This window comes from Bos grunniens, chromosome 5, assembly GCF_055505025.1.
Source record: "Bos grunniens cultivar Pamir isolate PY7600 chromosome 5, Bosgru_T2T1.0, whole genome shotgun sequence".
Lineage (NCBI taxonomy): Eukaryota > Metazoa > Chordata > Mammalia > Artiodactyla > Bovidae > Bos > Bos grunniens.
Window position 1 is genome coordinate 103204711 of NC_141169.1, and position 9619 is coordinate 103214329.

The 9619-nt window shown below is 42.8% G+C and overlaps 1 long non-coding RNA gene across 1 annotated transcript; it reads left to right on the forward strand.

Annotated features, from left to right (window-relative positions):
* The first annotated feature begins 1709 nt into the window (after nt 1–1709).
* Nucleotides 1710–9202, forward strand: LOC147372826 (uncharacterized). The gene is made up of 3 exons (XR_015164328.1): nt 1710–2026; nt 8376–8417; nt 9073–9202. It is a non-coding gene; the product is annotated as an uncharacterized LOC147372826 (long non-coding RNA).
* Nucleotides 9203–9619: the final 417 nt, after the last annotated feature.

Here is a 9619-nt window from a genome sequence, read left to right on the forward strand (position 1 = left end):
ATGTGTTAAAAACTTGCTGGACAAATATTTTCCCCAAATCTTCCTTTCATCCATATTGAGGCTTTTGTAATGTAGAAATCTGTAAATTATATATGGCTGTTTGCTCTGTCTTCTCTTCTTCTCCCTCTCCTTTTTTTTTTTTTTTTTTAACAGCATGATGACTATTTCTCAAGAAATAGGAAAGTAGTTTGCAGTTAGCATATGAGTGCATGCTAGGTCTCTTCAGTCATGTCTGACTCTTTGTGACTCTGTGAACTGTAGCCCATCAGGCTCCCTCATCCATGGGATTCTCCAGGACAGAATACTGGAGTGGGTTGCTATGCCCTCCTCCCACGAATTGAACTTGTGCATTGGCAGGGGGGTTCTTTACCACTAGTGCCACCTGGGAAGCACCATTTAGCATATAGATAGAATTTAAAAACATTAAATTACCTCCACTCCATAGCATTTGCTAAGACTCTCATGTGTTGGAAGAAAACCAGTAATATGAACTAATGAACACAGTTAGTCATCTTGTATAGTCCCACTGAGAACTCATTCTCTCCTGGGTTCATTGGTAAATCCTAGGCTTTCTTGAAAGATGGCTAGGACCAATCCTTTCTCCTACGACTCTGACCTTTCTATATATTCAAACTCATCTGTGGACAATTTCTTTTCACAGTTCAAGTTGGATAAGAAATTCTTGGAATTCTTCCAAGAATTCCATAAACATCAGAGATTATGAGAAATATATGGGAATCATAAGAAGTAGACTTATTATAATATCTAGCTTTCCTTCCATGAGCCATAAGTCTGTTTATAGACTGACCTGCACTCAGATCTCTCGATTGATTTCCCTTGTATCAGTGACTTGAGTACTGACTCCTGAGAAAAATCTGCCTGGACTTCTAGCCCCAGAAATGTCAGGATGGCCTTCTAACCTTGTCTGAATCTTAGTTCTCTAAACTCTTGAATCCCAAGGGCCTATTTCACTCTGGGTTAGTTCAGTTCTGCACCCAAGTCTGATGCCCATTGCAGTGCAGCTTCCTTGGGCCCTATAGTTTCCAGACCCTTAAATGAGGAATTCTCATCCTAACCAACATCAAATATAGGTTTTTGGAATTCAACCATTCTAAACTAACTCTGCAAATCCTTCTGGATTTCTCTTCTGAAACTCGCCCATGAAAATGCAATTCTGACACTGTCAAATTTTCTCTTCATGCCTCAGGGCTGGAAAATAAAAGCTTTCACACCATTGCCTGTGACATGTTTCCAGTTGCCAAGCCAGGATCATGAACATACAGTGGGTTTACTTATTTGTTTCTCTCAGGATTTGTGCGTCTGGTTGGAGAGGATGGACCCTGCTCTGGATGAGTAGAAGTTTATTCTGGAGAAGACTGGATCCCAGTGTCTTATGGGAACTTCACACTCCCCACTGCCCAAGTCATCTATGCAGAGCTGGGGTGTGGCAAATCTGTGTCAGTCCTGGGACATGAGCTCTTCAGAGAGTCAGATGGCCAGGTCTGGGCTGAAGCGTTCAGGTGTGAGGGGGAGAAGACTAAGCTCTGGTCCTGCCCCAGAGTGCCCTGTCCAGGGGGCACTTGTCACCACAGTGGAGCTGTTCAGCTTGTCCTTTCAGGTGAGATATAGGTCAGGACTAACCTCCCTGCACATTCTGTTCAGGTGAGAAATCATGAGATGTTTCTGAAATTCTGTTATCTCATATCCAGCATACTCAGAAGTCCGGCTCATGACAAACGGCCCTTCTCAGTGTGAGGGGCAGGTGGAGATGAACATTTCTGGACAATGGAGAGTGCTCTGTGCCTCCCACTGGAGTCTGGCCAATGCCAATGTTGTCTGTCATCAGCTCGGCTGTGGAGTCGCCATCTCCACCCCCAGAGGACCACACTTGGTGGCAGAGATGACCAGATCTCAACAGTCCGATTTCACTGTTTGGGGGCTGAGTCTTTCCTGTTCAGTTGCCTTGTGACTGCCCTGGGTGGTTCTGACTGTTCTCATGGCAACATGGCCTCTGTGATCTGCTCAGGTAAGAGAGAGGGAAGGGCTATTGGTACTCAGGATGCTCCTGGAGTGATATGTCTCCAATGGCAGGGAGGGAGTGAAAACTGACTTCAAACGGTAGATATTTCATGACAAAATATGGGTTTTGTCATTATTCATTCATGTTTCAGATCGGGGCAAGAACCATAAAGGAGAATACATATTTTAAGTAAACATAACTATTTAAGTATAATCATAGTGAACAATATATAAGCAAAAAGGGTATACTTCAGTCAGGGATTTTTTTCCCACTGAACCATGTGAGAATTTCTATGCCCATCAGTTTCCTTTACCCGATAACCTCAGCATGTACTTCTTAAAACATCATTCAAATTCAGGAAATTTCAATTTCACACATTATTAACTATTTTGAAATACATCTGAACTTGAAATTGTTTTGTTTTGAAGTTATAGTAGAAAGGTTTAACTACAAATTCAACATTTTTAATAAATCAGAATTATTCAGATTTTCTATTCATCCATATGTCATTTTAAATGGAACTATTCAAAGAATTTCTCTACTTCAGCTAATTGTGTAAAAGTCTTGGCAAAGAGGGAGTGATGTCAGCATCATGGTGGTTTGCTTCCTTCCTATTTGCTTCTCTTTTTAACAACTAATTAACCATACATCCATGATTAAAAGTGCCTCTGTGAAAGTTGTGGGATCCATAACTTGTATCAAAGGACCAGGAAGATGGTCACTCACCTGGGCATCCAGTAATAGGTGGGTAGACATTGGTACACAATGGAGCCAGCAGGAGCTAGTGAAGCTGTCCCAGCCCCCTGGGCCATGGTCAGGGAAAACATGAAGAAACATGGTGAGTGCTCATTTGGACAGATACCTATAGAAATTGTTAGAAGTCCAGGATTCCTGAAGGAAGAGTTCATTACTCTGTTGGAGCCAAAAAAGTTAAGTTTGAATTATTGGGGAGGATTAAAGGATTTTGCCAGTGCTGCTCCTTACCTCAAGGCGACACAGCATAAATTTGAACTAGCTGGTGGTGCCTCTCTCATGGGTGAAAAGGAAAGCAATGAGCTAGTGCCCACTTGATATTGCTGGGGAAACCAATTTCTTTCCAGCAGCACCCAGAGTTCTAGGGCTGAACCTCCATGACTGAGGCGAGAGAGGAAATATGAAAGATCATTAAAAATGTCAAAAAGTGTAAAAGGGATGCAGTTCCTGCGACTACACTCAGGGCTTAAGCAGGAAGCCTATCCATAAACCTCTAGGAGAATGTCACCCAAAGATCTCTCTCCCTGGGCCTGTAGGTACTCCAAGTCCCTGAGGGTACTAAATCTTTAGTAAATCATCTTTACTACCACCCTTCTGACAGCTGCTTTTTTGTGTTTCCAAGTGTGGAGATGAAAGCAAACTCCAGTAAATGGAGTGATCTCAAAAAACAGACTAGGGTTTGTGGGCAGGGAGGTAACCACAGGCTTGAGCTGTAGCTCAACATTCTGCAAAACATGAGAGGTTTTCAGCAGCCTGTTGAGTTTTATGGACCAAAGAAGACATAAAAGCTTAAGGTATTTTCTACAAGATGAAGCAATAAATGTAGAGTGAGTCTATATAAGGTCAGAGAAGAGTATATACCACCTGAAGGTAATCAGTAAAAATTTAATGTGGTGTCTGCTACATCTAAGGCAAAAGCAGCAAAGCAAAATTTCAAGGAACTTGAAGAATTAAAGAAAGTAATCATCACCAAAGAGTAACAGTAACTTTTGACATTTTCCTTTGATTTTCTGCAGCTTTAGTAGATGTGGAGGTTTTCATAGCCTTCCAACCATTTAAAAAAAAATCTTAATTATTACATCTTCAAATATTACTTCTGCTGCACTCTGTTTCTCTTCTTCTCCTATTCCCCTTCTTTTTCCTTCTCCTCCTTCTCCTTTTCCTCCTCCTCATCTCTCAACTCTAGGACTCCTCTAAGACACTAATGCTGTGTTCAGTTCTAAAATTCTTTTAAACCTATTCATTCAGTTCTTAATTCTAGATATTTATTTTCAGTTGGCAACTGTTCCTTTGATTTTCTTATAGTTACAATTATTTGTTAACTTTTTTCACTTTTCACATTTTGATTCTTTCCTTTCCCTTTTCCCCCTAAACACATTGTTCATAGTTAAAATCCTTATCTGCTAACTCCAGCATATCTAGCATGTGTGTCTCTGCCTTCTCTTACCTTCCTTTTTTCAATTTTTAAATTTGTCGTGTCATCCATCTCTTTACATGCAATGCAATTTTTAACTGAATGAGAAAAATGATGCATAAGAAAATAAGATATCCCAGATACATTTTCTAACACCTGAAAGGATTTATATTCTGTTTTGTTAAGCAAGTGGGAGAAGGGGTTCAGACCACCCAGATGTCTAAACTAGCTAGAGTTGAGCTGTAACAAGTCTGGGTTGCAGTATTTGTAGCACTCAGTCTACCTCTGATTTCTCTGCCCCTGTGTTATGGGCTTTTAGAGTTTATAATTGAAAACCTGAATATTTTGGTAGCTCAGCAGTCAGGAGGATGAGGGAATACCCACTCTGTTTCCAAGGTGTTTGACACAGTTCTTTGGCCTCCTGCCATTGACAGCATGTTTACTAAGCAGATATTTGAGGAGAAAACCTGCTATATGAGAGAGGCTCTCAAGTCTCCAATTTTGTCACTGCAGCACCAGGTAACCCCCAAATCATGCAGGCTTCTCTGTCCCACTTTGATCCATTAATCCAGGCAACAAATTGGGAAATTCCCATAGAGAAAGAGAAGCTTCAGATCCTTGGCTAAAAATGAAATGATCTCCACTCTTTAGGATTTCAGCACACCCTTCCAACAACACAAGAGAAGACTCTACACATGCACATCACCAGATGGTCAACACCAAAATCAGATTGATTATATTCTTTGCAGCCAAAGATGGAGAAACTCTATACAGTCAACAAAAACAAGACCAGGAGCTGACTGTGGCTCAGATCATGAACTCCTTATTACCAAATTCAGACTTAAGTTGAAGAAAGTAGGGAAAACCACTAGATCATTTAGGTACGACCTAAATCAAATCCCTTATGATTATATAGTGGAAGTGAGAAATAGATTTAAGGGCCTACATCTGATAGATAGAATGCCTGATGAACTATGGAATGAGGTTCATGACACTATACAGGAGACAGGGATCAAGAGCATCCCCATGGAAAAGAAATACAAAAAAGCAAAATGGCTGTCTGGGAAAGCCTTACAAATAGCTGTGAAAAGAAGAGAAGCAAAAAGAAAAGGAGAAAAGGAAAGATATAAGCATCTGAATGCAGAGTTCCAAAGAATAGCAAGAAGAGATAAGAAAGCCTTCTTCAGTGATCAATGCAAAGAAACAGAGGAAAACAACAGAATGGGAAAGACTAGAGATCTCTTCAAGAAAATTAGAGCTACCTAGGGAACATTTCATGCAAAGCTGGGCTTGATAAAGGACAGAAATGGGATGGACCTAACAGAAGCAGAAGATATTAAGAAGAGATGGAAAGAATACACAGAAGAACTGTACAAAAAAGATTTTCATGACCCAGATAATCACAATGGTGTGATCACTCATCTAGACCCAGACATCCTGGAATGTGAAGTCAAGTGGGCCTTAGGAAGCATCACTACGAACAAAGCTAGTGGAGGTGATGGAATTCCAGTTGAGCTATTTCAAATCCTGAAAGATGATGCTGTGAAAGTGCTGCATCAATATGCCAGCAAATTTGGAAAACTCAGCAGTGGCCACAAGACTGGAAAAGGTCAGTTTTCATTCCAATCCCAAAGAAAGGCAATGCCAAAGAATGCTCAAACTACCGCACAATTGCACTCATCTCACACGCTAGTAAAGTAATGCTCAAAATTCTCCAAGTCAGGCTTCAGCAATATGTGAACTGTGAACTTCCAGATGTTCAAGCTGGTGTTAGAAAAAGCAAAGGAACCAGAGATCAAATTGCCAACATCCGCTGGATCATGGAAAAAGCAAGAGAGTTCCAGAAAAACATCTATTTCTGCTTTATTGACTATGCCAAAGCCTTTGACTGTGTGGATCACAATAAACTGTGGAAAATTCTGAAAGAGATGGGAATACCAGACCACCTGACCTGCCTTTTGAGAAATTCGTATGCAGGTCAGGAAGCAACAGTTAGAACTGAACATGGAACAACAGACTGGTTCCAAATAGGAAAAGGAGTATGTCAAGGCTGTATACTGTCACCCTGCTTATTTAACTTCTATGTAGAGTACAACATAAGAAATGCTGGACTGGAAGAAACAGAAGCTGGAATCAAGATTGCCGGGAGAAATATCAATAACCTCAGATATGCAGATGACACCACCCTTACGGCAGAAAGTGAAGAGGAACTCAAAAGCCTCTTGATGACAGTGAAAGTGGAGAGTGAAAAAGTTGGCTTAAAACTCAACATTCAGAAAACGAAGATCATGGTATCTGGTCTCATCATTTCATGAGAAATAGATGGGGAAACATTGGAAACAGTGTCAGACTTTATTTTTCTGGGCTCCAAAATCACTGCAGATGGTAACGGCAGCCATGAAATTAAAAGACACTTACTCCTTGGAAGGAGAGTTATGACCAACCTAGATAACATTTTCAAAAGCAGAGACATTACTTTGCCAACAAATGTCTGTCTAGTCAAGGCTATGGTTTTTCCAGTGGTCATGTATGGATGTGAGAGTTGGACTGTGAAGAAGGCTGAGTGCCAAAGAATTGATGCTTTTGAAATGTGGTTATGGAGAACTCTTGAGAGTCCCTTGGACTGCAAGGAGATCCAACCAGTCCATTCTGAAGGAGATCAGCCCTGGGATTTCTTTGGAAGGAATGATGCTAAAGCTGAAACTCCAGTACTTTGGCCACCTCATGCGAAGAGTTGACTCACTGGAAAAGACTCTGATGCTGGGAGGGATTGGGGGCAGGAGGAGAAGGGTACGACAGAGGATGAGATGGCTGGATGGCATCACTGACTCGATGGATGTGAGTCTGAGTGAACTCCGGGAGTTGGTGATGGACAGGGAGGCCTGGCGTTTTGCGATTCATGGGGTTGCAAAGAGTCGGACACAACTGGGCAACTGAACTGAATTGAAAGTCTTTGACCATGAAAATGAGCAACCAGCTTACAAAGGTCCTGCCGTCTTTTTCTCAGAGGTTCTCTGCATAGAGTGGGTAGGAGATTTAATAGGATGATCTGGAAAGAACATACAAATTTTGATACTTTATGACAGGTACTATTTACCCTTCTGGTTTTTTGTGTTGCTTTGAATTTGTATTTATTTCTCTCAGCTTCAATTCTTTTATATATACTTTTCAGTCTTCTGTTTATTATTTCTGCATCTTTCCTGTATGTTTCTTTTTTAAGAGATTCCTAACCAACACTTTGGGCTTTTCTGGTGTCTCAGACAGCAAAAAAACTGCGTGCAGTGCAGGAGACCTGGGTTTGATTCCTGGATAGGGAAGATCCAGTGGAGAAAGGAATAGCAATCTACTCCAATATTCTTGCCTGGAAAATCCTATGGACAGTGTAGCCTAGTGGGCTGCATTCCATAGGTCACAAACAGTCAGACAGGACTGAAAGACTAACACACACGCACACATAACCAACACTGCATTGTAGATCAATTATCTTCCAATTAAAAATAAATTTAAAAAAGAGTTTCCTTTTACAACAGTAGTCTTCACTTGCCCACATGTCACACTGAATAGTAGGTAAGAGTAGCTTATAATCTATCTAATAATTTTCCATTAAAATTACGTATGTGAGATTTTGAGTATAAATTAACTCTGTTCTTCTGGACTGATTATTTTTAATATGAGCTATTATCATAGACTATTACCATTCACTTATATTTGGTTTACTATTTCACTGATTAGTGTGAATTTAAAGTTTTATTTTATGAAATTTTATTCATCTATTCATTCACTCAATGACTATTTATCAAGCCCTTATCTAGGTATTTAGAAAAGGTTTTCCATATATATTTGTTGAATGAGTGCATACAATGTGCAGATACTGTCCTAATAGCAGAAACATGGCATATATAAGATATATAAGGTCCTTCTTTTCATGGAACTTTCATTAAGAGAGGCGTATGTGTACATTTATAGGTGTCTGTGTTTATATTTGCTGTGGGATGTGAAGACTGATAAACAAGTAAATATTTAAGTAATTTCAGCTGTGATCAGATGCAGTGAAAGTTTCAGCACAGGAGATAATGAGCCTGTGTTTTCACATGTCATTTGCACTGACCCAAGGACCTTAGATAATCTTTTCTGGGGACAAGATCACCCCCAGCTGTTCCTGATCCAGTGTTTCCTTCTTGTTTGCAGGAAGAAGACCCAAGAGCTGTCCAACTGCTGCCCCCTGCACAGGTACGTCAGCCCCGCCCCCTCCCCTGTGGCTCCCAGGGGTTCCTTCCTCCCACCAGGGGAGTCACAGGAGGGGCTGCTGCCTTTTCAGACAGAGAGAAGCTCCAGCTCAGGGGAGGAGACACCAAGTGCTCAGGGCGGGTGGTCTGGCACAGTGGCTCCTGGGGCACTGTGTGCGATGACTCCTGGAGCCTGGCAGAGGCTGAGGTGGTGTGTCCACAGCTGGGCTGTGGCCAGGCCCTGGAAGCCATGCGGGCCACGGCGTTTGGCCCTGGAAATGGGAGCATCTGGCTGGACGAGGTGCGGTGAGGGAGTGGGGAGTCCTCCCTGTGCGACTGTGCTTTGAAGCCCTGGGGGCAGAGCGACAGCAAGCATGAGGAGGATACTGGTGTGAGGTGCTCTGGTGAGTGAGGGGCTCGGAGTCTACCCTGGGTGAGCTGGGGCAGCGCAGGGGCACTGGAATCAGCCAGGCTTGGTGGGGAGTTTGTATTTAGACAGTGTCCAGGTCCTGGGGCTCTGATCTAGGATGGGGGAGCTGGGAGGATGGGACACTGGTGTTGTGGAGACTGAGGTCTGATTTCAGGCTCAGGAGGGAAAAATGGGTTTGCTCTGCTTTCTGGCCAATTTCTTTTCCTCACACTGCTGTTTTTCTCTTTAGGTGTAAGGAAAACATTGACCCGACTGCCGCAGGTACTGTGAACACCCATGGGCAGGAGAGAATACTCAGTTCTGGGGACCTGTTCTGTGGGCCCTCTGACAGCTCAGGAGAGGAAAGACCCTGAGGAGCCCTGGCTGTTGGGGAGGAGCCCAGGGGGTTATGTTGGGGAACTCCTCTGCCTTGGTTCCTGGGGCCACATTTTTCTCATGACTGGGGTCCAAGGGAGACTGGTTCCTGTGTTGCAGAATCTAAGATTCTCCCATCTGCCTCTGAGTGTTGCTCCTCATCAATGAGGTGTGGGTCCCAGGACTGTTTGATGCTCTGTCTCCTGAAGCCCAAGGAGAGGGGATGAGCTGGGTCCTCAGAGGCTGTCTCTGCAGGGCAGCTCCCTGACAATCCCCAGCTCTGCCTCGGAGTCACACGGGCTGGAATGGAGTTGACTCATCTCAGGATGAGACCTGGGGGAGCCAGGTCACTGTCAGTGCACTTGTGTCTGAGCTGGGACGCCATTGTCTGGAGCCCCTGGAAATGCTGGCACAGGGGGTTT